Source organism: Saccostrea echinata, unplaced genomic scaffold (assembly GCF_033153115.1).
Source record: "Saccostrea echinata isolate AGI-Se365-2 ecotype Australia unplaced genomic scaffold, CSIRO_AGI_Sech_v1 ptg000001l, whole genome shotgun sequence".
Lineage (NCBI taxonomy): Eukaryota > Metazoa > Mollusca > Bivalvia > Ostreida > Ostreidae > Saccostrea > Saccostrea echinata.
The window spans coordinates 11,211,612-11,222,500 of NW_026889750.1; the positions used below are offsets into that span (position 1 = coordinate 11,211,612).

Genomic DNA, 10,889 nt, shown 5'->3' on the forward strand with positions numbered 1-10,889 from the left:
CACAGGTGCCTTGTTAAGCTATGAAAAAGCCTCTTGAATTTCATCCACCATGATCAAATGAAGATATATTTTCTATTTTTGATCCAGAATGCTGTATATATCTTATGGCAAGTTCCCACTCATTGTCCTCAATGTGTGACTTTAAAAGCCAAATATTTGTTTACTGTATGTATAAGGTACATGATTAAGATGCTTCTATTTTCTTTAGGAGATAGAAATTTAAGAGATCTTTAAATTAGAAAATGCACACTTTCTCTCTCTCTCTCTTATAGCTGCAATGCCACTCCTAAATGACAGTTATGTAGAAATAGGTACCCAATGTAAATTAAGGGTGCACCAACACTCCATGACAATGTTGCAGTACTTAGATTATTCTATATGTGATACTTCATGGGATCTTTTACGATACTGACAATATAATTTTGAGACATGTATTTGCATATAAAATCATTGATATAAAGCCTGCACAATTTCAGTTTAGATTCTCATTCCTATTTGCTTAAAAATTGGGGTTGGTGGGCAGATTTTATTTTTTATTCTTAAAAATATTTTTGAAAAGTTCTTCTTACACAAAATTTTCACATTGTTAATGCCAATATTGGTGAGCACAATGCCACACACAACTGCTGCTATGAAATGGGATGTGGATTAAGCATACTGTTGCTGTATGCGTTAGTCACCCTTCTCACTGGCCTTTCTTCAAATATATACTTTTAGTTTGACCAGTAACTTTTTACGTTTTGTCTGAACATATATATGACAGATTTCCACTGTCCTTTTAATGTTCCAATTTTTGGATTTTGACATATGCATTGGACTTTGTAAAAATTTGCAAAACAGGATGTCTAAAATATTTATTCTTTGCTAAAAAGTTCTTATAGATTTAGCATTTTCTGTAGCACTGTTTTCCTGTAAAGTCTGCCAACAATCTTTTTTAATACAGAATAACATACAACTACTGATTGATATGGAGTCATAACATTTGTTTTAAGAAAAAAATTCACACAAATCCAAGTACATAAATGAGTGTCATTAAAACCGGGTGAACCATAAGATTTCCTTGGCTCTGCATTTTCACGTTTCACTTTCTTACATGATGTTTCTTGGTCAGACAAAATTTGGTTCGATCCTGTGTGTTCCTGGAGTACACAGCACCAGATGTCTTGTGTGACATCCAAAAAAATTTCGCACACACAAAGAAAAGGATATGTATTGTCATATGTTCACATTATCACAATACACATACTAATGCCCCTATTTTAAATCATTCAATTTTTAAAGTCAATTACATATCATAACTCAGCACCTTCAATATTGTCATCTTCTTATATTTTTTTCATTCAGATTGATTAGATTTTTAATTGTGAAATGATACTAGTAATTTGATGTTCACAATTTTAATTAAACTTAATGATAACATTACAAAATGTATATATGCTAGTATTTCTTTTACATACCTATTTGTATGGTGTGTGTGGGTGTGGGTGTTATATAGTGTAGTACAGTGTAATTTTTTTTTCTATGAAATTAATTTTATTTTCTTGTGTACATTTCAGATGAAGAGAACTGCCATTCATGAAAGAACTCCAAGAATATTTTTATACATGTAAGTGAAAAAAGTTGAATTATAACTTCTAACTTTACTAGAAGGTAAGTTTGAAAAACAATGAAATGGTGTTTAACAGCATTGTAATGTTTAAATGGTAAAATAAAGTTTTGGTGACTTTTAGCATCATCACAACAGATTGCCATGATATGTATTATTGAAAGTCTTTAAAAGAAGTATCCTTAAAAAATAAATGCACACATCTGTTCATAGTTTTGACACTTTTGGTGCCAGACAGACTTCTTCTGAACATGTCATATGTCTAGCTCAAATTTTTTTTGGTACTTTTCGTGTATATTGTGTAAAGATCTTGTTATGAATCAGAAATGATGAAAATTTACATTTCTGCATAAGGTTTAATTTTCATAAGTGTTCTTAAAAACATCAGTTTGGAGTATGTCCGCAAGATTTTATTTGAGGTTTCACATAATCATTCTCCATTAATAATTGTACACATGTAATTTGACAAAAGGAATATTAGATGGCAGACATTAAACCTTTCTTTCCCAATGACTGTTTTGTAAGGAGGGTACAATTTCAGAGACAGATGGATAAAACTTATTTATCTGATTGTCCCGTGAAGTAGAGTTTTAACTGTAGAAATCAGCAATGAAAGGAAACAATGTCACCCTATTCAATTTCATTATTCTCTACTATATTATCAAGAGTGCATTTACATTTCACAAAATGAAAACCCTAATGGCAGGGTATAATACATATTGAATAGGCAGATTTTATTAATCAATTATGAATAAGAGATTGTTTGTTGCAACATGAGTGTCCTCTAGGGACCTGAAATTACATATATATTAAAAGATGCCGAACATGAAATTGATTTGCTTAGAACATTCATTTACTTGCTTAATCGATACCACTTATTTTAACTTTGTCTTTTATGTGGAAAAATAATGCTGTAATTGAACAGAATTTCCGTACGAAAACGATCATGCAAAAGTTTATTTTCCTTTAAATCAAGTTGATTCTGTGTTTGCTGAAACTCAGGATATATGAAATATATCTGAGACATATTGATTGTATTGTATTTAATGCCTTTGGAGTGCTCTTCTAATCAGTGACGTAGATTTCAGAATTACTATGTACACAATGCTCTGCAAACACATCACGACTGTGTCTTTCAAGAATTATCACATTTCGCTCACTGCTGATGATGAATATTTAATAATTTAGTTATTCACTGTTACGCAAAATCAAATTAAAGAGATACAAGAATTAGATGATTTTTTTTTTGTTCTATTGATCCAAGAAATAAAATAAGTTGCCTTGTACTGGTGAAGTATTCCTTTTGGAGATGGGAAAGTCTTTGAAGCAGGGTGAAGACCCAGATGGAAGTTAAATAAGACAAGCAGCAATTAAATTAACACAAAATTAAAAGAGCAATCATCCAAATTAATTAGAACATGTATCAATCAGGGAGAAATCAGCATCATATTCAAATAGTGTTATAAGATTTATTTGTGCTCTAGAATTACATTTTAACATTTTTTCACACAACATTTCTTTAATGTTTTTGTTTTATTTGCTTACTCCCAAAAGCATTTTATTAGAATTAGGTGCTTATTTAAAATGTGTACAATTCTGAAATAAAAAGTTGATGTTTAATTTTATAGAAATGGCCGTAATTATGCAAAGAGTAATTCTCTGCACATACACATCAAAGATGCTGCAAAAATAAATTTAATTAGCTGTGTGTGAATGTCATAATTCAGGATTAATTTATGATAAATTATTATTGTTTGAATTTTGAATATTTCTGAAAAGGAAACCGTATACCCATGGTAACATATAAATAATAAACTTATGGGGGCCAGCTGGAGGTAAAAACGACAGGTGGTTGGTTGCAATCCAAGGACAGGTGAAAAACTTACCTTTGTGTTAAGCCAAGCATATTACAGTGTATGCATCACTGCTCCGGTTGTCTTTTAAATTAACATTCAACCCGATTATCTACAGCTTTATCAAACTGTTATAGCATTTGTCTCAGAAGCTTCTAGCTCTTCCTCCAGTCTAACCATTTTTCAGAGAGAACCATGGTAGTCAAAGTACATTTATTAAAATAAGAGAACATAATTATTTAAGAAGAGGGATGAATTTTCTGCAGCAGAAAACTTTCTGTTTCAGGTAGGAGAATTCTTGTGCCCTTTTCTTGTTATATAATTGTTTAAGAATTTTGTATACTCATGATGAGGCATAGATTTTTTTTTTCCCATTCTTCTTTTGAGTGAGATATTGAATACCTTGTATTTGTAAAGGGGCAGAAAATCTCTTTAGCATTGTTGTAAACTGAAAGAAATGGAGCTTAATTTCTTATTTTTAAAGCCTATCTTTTTATTTACAACTCCTTTTGATTATAGAAAGGAGAGCATGCTTGTTTAATCCACAGAAGTCAATATTAGTTTATCATTGGGTATTGTTAGCGTTAAGTTTCAGTTATTTGAGTAGATATGTTGTAAGCTATTTCCTGTGCCACTGTCAACAAAGACTTTAAGTGTTTACCTATTGTATGTACATCCGGTGCCTACATAGCTTTATCTCGGCATTGAAAAACTTTTTCAAAAACAAGCATACGCATTGAGATTGAAATATTAATTGGATAAGATTATCACAAGGTTCAAAAGGGGGGACTTAAGTTGTTAAAAGTTAAATTTAACCTTGGAGACAGGATAAGGCTAATTTTGGAAGAAAATCTAATTGCTTTGATAGTTCTTTAACAAGATTTTGGTGTTGTGTAAATAAAGAAGAAAGGTTTAATTGAAAAGAATCTTGAAGTTCTTTTCTGGAAAAAAAAGTTTTGATGCATTGTGCAATAGTCTGCTACCTTTATGGCCAAACTTCTGTGAATATAAACTCATGTGAAGGAGGAAATGCCATTATAAAACTAATCAAATCCCCCTAAACTTCCCTCCCATTTACCTGAGCATAGGTAGTTGTGTATGTATTAATAGATCTAGATTTAAACTATCTCTGGGTGCGTCACTACTCAGGACAGAGCTGCACCTTAAAATGCATTTATCAGTGATTTTACCATGATCAAGTTCTGTTTTACATTCGTAAACCCATAAATCATGCACTTCTTCAAAATACCAGGTAAATAACTAAACAAAAATCAATGAGATTATCCTGGAATGTTTTTTCTTTTTGTCAAATGTTAGAGTTGATGAGAATGAAAAACATTTACAACATAACACTGAAAGAATGGCTGAATGAAAGCGAGCAGATGGCAGTAGATACTCTTGGTCAGGGGGGACATGTGGAATGTTTTAGGTAGTATCATTAATCAAAAAGTCAACTTTCTTTGTTTAACATTACATATTAGCATATTGTGCTGGTGGTTTTTTGAACTTTTTATGTCTTGTCAAAATTCTGTTTTTCCATTATTCTGCCTTTGTCCGGGACAAAAGGCATATCATTAAAATTTTTTCGGCGAATAGTTTACATGGGATTTATGTTTTTTTAGTAAGTGTTTTATTCATGATAAAAATCAAGATATTCTTGATGAAATAAATTTAACAAAATGTAGTTTAAAACTTAATGATGTGCACACACTTGGATTTTTACTTCAATCAGTTTAACATTCTAAGAGTGCATATTGATAGGTGTGATAGTAAATTTACTTCAAATTTCTCCATTGTGCCTGGTTGAATTGCACTGAAATGAATGTATTTCAATACAGATGATTCCCCATAATTGCACATTACAATGCAGTTGTTTTACAGAAGTCAGGATCTATTGCATATTGAAAAAGCTTCTCTTCTGAATTATGCAAGAATTTGATGAAATTTGTTGTGTTTTAAGTGACAGACTTGCATCTGATCAGTAGAAACAATTAAAGATGGGTAATAAATCAAACAATTGAACTGATCATTAAAACTTGCCAGAAAAATATCTTCACAGTTTTTTCAACATTTCATGGAGAGAAAAAAAATATTGAAGACAATTATGTTTTCAAGAAAAATCAATTTATAAAATTATTTTCATCTATTTTTAATTACTATGTTGTGATTGTCAAAACTTTCCCACCATCAAGCACATTTTCATGTTGAATGCAAGTTTCCTAGGCTGTAAATTAATTTAAAATCAAGGGATGCTTGAGGCAAGAGAGATAAAGTGTAGATTTTCTTCTGGGTTAAACTGCCTGTTCCCTCCTTGTGTAAGTGACAACGTCAGTGAGGGAACAACTGGTCAGAGGGTGAAAAGTCAGTCTTTATTATCATGTTAAACAGAAATGAGAAAATGTCCCTTCTACCATAGATAACAAAAGATAAGTGGACAAAGTCACTACAATGCAGTTTTTGTGGTGCCATTGTAAAGGTTTTATTTTGAGGGGAGGGGCAATAGGAATAAGTGACCTATAATACTAGACAGGAGAGAACATGGAGGGAAATGAGATAAGGCAGGGGTAAAAATCAAATTGGTGAACTAGAATGGTCTATTAGGTTTAAGTGACCAACAATGACAGTGATGTAACTCTAGCCATTCTCTCTGCATCACTGCTAGTTGATTTGTCAATCTTGTGGTCATCTTGGTCATCTTGTGGTCAAGGAAGAAGGGCAAAAGTTCAGGAGGGGTTTAACATTTCCCAGCAGTAGCCAATGACAAAAGATAGGTTGTAGATAATAAGGATACTGGGGGTTGGTTGCTAGCATCTTCTGCCACCAGCTGGGGCTTAATGACCCCAGGTGTTAATTAACTGCTATCAGCAGCCTCAGTTTACTTGACCTTCTTCAATTGATATATTTGTATTTTAAATGAGATTTATGACTAAAATAATTTCACATCTGATATAATTATAATGATTGCATGTAGAAGGACAGCAAATGAATAAGTAATTTTGTCAGAAATGGTTAATTGACAACTTTTCTTGTGTGAGAAAAATTAAGAAGTCCAAGTATTATCTTTCTTTTAATTAGAAGATATTAATGAGCAACGATTATTGTTTTGTCCTCGGTGTATAATCCTAGAGGGGTGAGATCATTAATTTAGTTCAGTAGAAATTTTCTTCCTCCCTTTCACAGTCTTATCTCTATTATGGAGATGCCTGCAAACATTACAACAATTTACATACACTGTACTTTGAAAATCACTTTTTGATGATGTACCAAAGAGAATTAAATATCATTTGCTGATCATACATGCCTCTATGGAGAAATTCTAAAAGCTGGTGTGGCATTTATATGTTAGCGCAGATGATGTAAAAATGAAGATAAATGCAACCACTCTACAGTAAATTGTGGAGTAATCCCAATTTCAATTCGACAAGGAATTTCAATCATAAATGTTACATGACCATTGATTTTCTATCATAAACTGAAAATCTCTCAACAAATTAAAATGAGGATTATTTACAATGTGTTATGAATGACAATGTAAAATTTTTCATTTGCTCAAGGGAAAGTTTTTGATCCAACTGAGAATTGCAATATTAGCTTTCACCGCTTTTTCTTGAATTAAGCTTTAACTGCATAATCATAATTCATACATAATTCTGTATGGAAGATTATGTCAAGGTTGTTGTTGTAAATGAAAAGTAGCTGATAAAAAGTATGTTGGAAACCACTTCTTTGACCAATAAGGGTCTTCCCTCCCTTTGACTCTTCTTTCTTTGAGAATTAAGCTAATGTACATGAATAAATTATCATGTTAAACTTCCTTAATAGTATATTTGTAAACTTGATATACTGTGCTGCAGCAGATTGCCTGAATATATTTTACAGTGAAATGAATTTATAGAAATTTAGAAACTTATTTAAGTGTTTTCTATTTTCACAAAATAACATATGTTCCCATATCCAAATCTTTGCACAGAAGTTGAAGCAATTTTAATATCTATGATAGATTAAAAATTTAATGGAGCATTCAGAAGCTTTACTTCAGGAACAAAGAATGGCAACTTAACAACTTGTAATGACACCTGCTCCTATAAAAGATAATGACATTTCAGAAAAAAACAAGTTGGAAAAAAACCATGTGTCCTATATATATCTACATTTAGGGGATGTCTTGAAGAGTACCCGGTAGTATTTACTGCATCAGTTGCTGTTTTAAACAAGGAAACATATCTTGGCAAAATTTATAGATGTTTAAAAGCCAGAATTAGGACATGCTTCCTTGTCTAAACATTGAACCATCTATGATGCAGCAAAGATTCCTCTCTTAATCACTGTTAACCAGAAGGGTATGTATGCTTCAAATCATTAGAGGTGGAATCTTTATTTTGGCTTGTAACCCCATTAGAAACAATCTACTTTTTTAAGAAGCCGAGACAGAGTAGAACTGCCACCAATATCATCCGAGAAATTATCTTTGAAAATTAAAGACTTTTTTTGTGCATCTTTGATAATACACTTTCTTTATGCTGCACATTTTGTTTTTCCTTTTGGTTTTAAAATGTTTATGAATATTGATTGAATTGCGTTTTAAGAATCTATCATTTTGAAAGTTATAGAAGATTTGCATCCACATTGCTACTGTGGGTGTTTGAAAAATGTCCATTTTGAAGTGTCATGTCAAAATGACATGATAAATTTGCGTGTTTTCTTCACCGAAGGTATTGATTTGTCGATGCAATATTTACTTTATTTACCATAAAACATTGCCAGTATGGCTTTTTATATTTTGATGGTTTTCTATATAAGGAACTTATTGACGTACTTATTAATTGTGCAGCCTTCATTAAGTTTGGGCTGGACATGTTTTTTCCTGATTGATTGATTGGTTTCAGGTAGGGAAATTATTTCTGAACTTCCTCTGACGTTTAAAGTAAAGTTTTACTTGTAAAAATCTATTTCAAGGTATGGTATAGAACATCTACATAGCATTAAATAAATGAATTGAATTTTTTTTAAAAAGATGCTATTAAATCTTAAAAGAATCTTGATGTCAAAATTAATATGTAAATTAAGTTTTGATAATCATTCAAGACAAGATAGTGAAGGAGCCTATTGAGTGGATTTTTTTAATTCATAAATTGTATTTATAAACGTTTTCTTCAACAATATCTATATACTTAATGTTGTAGTAAATGTTATTAGTGATTTAAGTTAAACTTCAATATCTTTACTATCTCCATTCACTGAAGAGTGAACTGAATGCAATGCAAGAATTCATTGTACCAAGATACCTAATGCTTGTACAACAAGAAACAACAGAAAATTTATACTGAACTGATATTCTTAGGTGGCCATTGATGTAAATTTCTTTTTTATTTTTATTATAACTATAGACTTGTATGGTTAAAAGTAGTAATTTTTTAATATAATGTAAACATTTTTTTTTTCTAGATCGATCCATAATATATGGTATACGTGGTGTCATATGAAATAAATATGAGTGCATGGTAATCATGCCTATTAATATTAAATGAAAAATGCTATATTTGTATATCTACACATTTGTAATATATTCACAGCTTTGTGAAATGGTGTACCTAAAAGCCTATTTACACTGCTTCATTTGTTATTACCTTTTATTGCACATAAGAATATTTAAAGCTACAAATATTTAAATTACTCATTAAAATTAATGAGAAATAATACCTTTATTAATGAGTTTTAGGTTGTTTTACATGCATTTTTTGTGAACTTGTATCAAATGAAATGTCGAAAAAATCATATTTTGTCAACATTTTATGTCATTTTCTTGTCTTTTGAAAGTGAAAGTTTGTGTATAATACCTTGAAAGATTTATAGGGAGCTTTCAACATTCATTAGAAGTAACAAAAATTTCAAAACAATAGGCTATAAACTATTGCAACTATTCAATATTTCAAATTATTTCCTTAGATGTGATGAAATTCAGTTTTGTATTTTCAAGCAATATGCAGCAGCAATGTTGTAGAAATTAACACCATTGTTGTAATAATTACAATAGAGACAATTTTTTGGGGCAATTATTACTGTCCTTTTATATCAATGTAGAGCTGCATGTCTTTAATGGTTAGTGCATAAAAGCTTTCTTGTTTTAATAGCATTTGAAAAATACCAACAAATTTTCTCAACTGTCAAAGTTCTTCTATTCAGTAACAGTGACAAATGACGAGGACTGTCATAGCTATAATCTTTCAGCATGCACAATTTGATTTTTTCCCCTCTTTCATGTTGTCATGGAAACTTATTTTGAATGTAAATGTGATGTGTCTGTGGCATATTTTTCCACAATGAGAGAAAAGGCTGCACATGCAACTTAAAGACTCTCAGCAAATTTGATCTCGGCAAACAGATACTAGTTAGGACCTCCAACATTAAAACACATTTTGAAACAAGAATTGCCGACTTTTAAACCCCGTACAGTTATTAACTATATAATTAATGGAGTAATAAATGTGGATTTTATCCTTTCGATTTATTGGAATGGCCTTTGTGAAGGAACGATCCTTATTTGAACAAAAAATAATAGACATCACCCTGTGCGCTATTCAGAGTCATATAGGACTTAGATAAGATGACAGATGATGAAATTCTAGCATCATGCACCGTTCCTTGGTACTTTATTAGCAAGATATTGCGTCAGAGAAAAGTCTAAATCGGATTCTGATAAAAATGAGTGAGATTTGAAAACTTACAATGCATACATGACATGTGTAAGTACATGTAAATGCATCAAAGGACATTTGAATAGTATAGAGATTATTTTTGTCCCATAAAGACATCTGAGTCACCCCACAAATTAATGAGATTCACCGTTGATGATAAGTTGGTTCTGATCGGCAGGTGTCCACCTCAAAATAAATCAATTTCCACTCGGTCTTTCAGCCTGCACTGTGACGAAATTGATCGCTCCTCTGTTTTGATTGGTACTTAGGTTCAAATCTCTTTTACATAGGCACTTCCTTCAATCGGGATATAGAAGGGGCCTGCATCAGAGGAGACTTGATCCTTTAATTGCATCCCAATATCCTAAGTCTATTTTCCTCTATGTTTGGCAAACCTATATGGTGATTATCTTTGCCATATTTTAATTGCCATCGATAGCTCTAGAATCACCTGCCAGACATTTAAAAAAAGCTTGATAAGTATGTAAATGAAACAGAGACACAGGATTGATGTAAGAAAATGGCCGTTTCCATGGTGGTAAAATGTATCGGTAATCTCTTCGGACCATTGGTCTTCGTGCCCAGAACAAAGAAACGGAAGAGTAAATACACAAAGCCTAATGCTGTTATTTCTATTTCGTAATGAAAAATTCGATTGAAAAATAACTTAATTGATGATTAAGAGCCTAGAATGTCAGCTTTGTAGGTTTTGAAAAGAGTTATGATTGTATATAC

The 10,889-nt window shown here is 31.4% G+C and overlaps 1 protein-coding gene across 1 annotated transcript in view; it reads left to right on the forward strand.

Moving 5' to 3' along the window:
* LOC133185273 (myoneurin-like) overlaps positions 1–10,889 on the forward strand; it is a 24,102-nt gene that overhangs the window by 4,894 nt on the left and 8,319 nt on the right. The window contains exon 2 of the mRNA XM_061320390.1: positions 1,557–1,606. The gene's annotated coding sequence lies outside the window, so the exon portion shown is untranslated. The remainder of the gene's footprint in view (positions 1–1,556; positions 1,607–10,889) is intronic.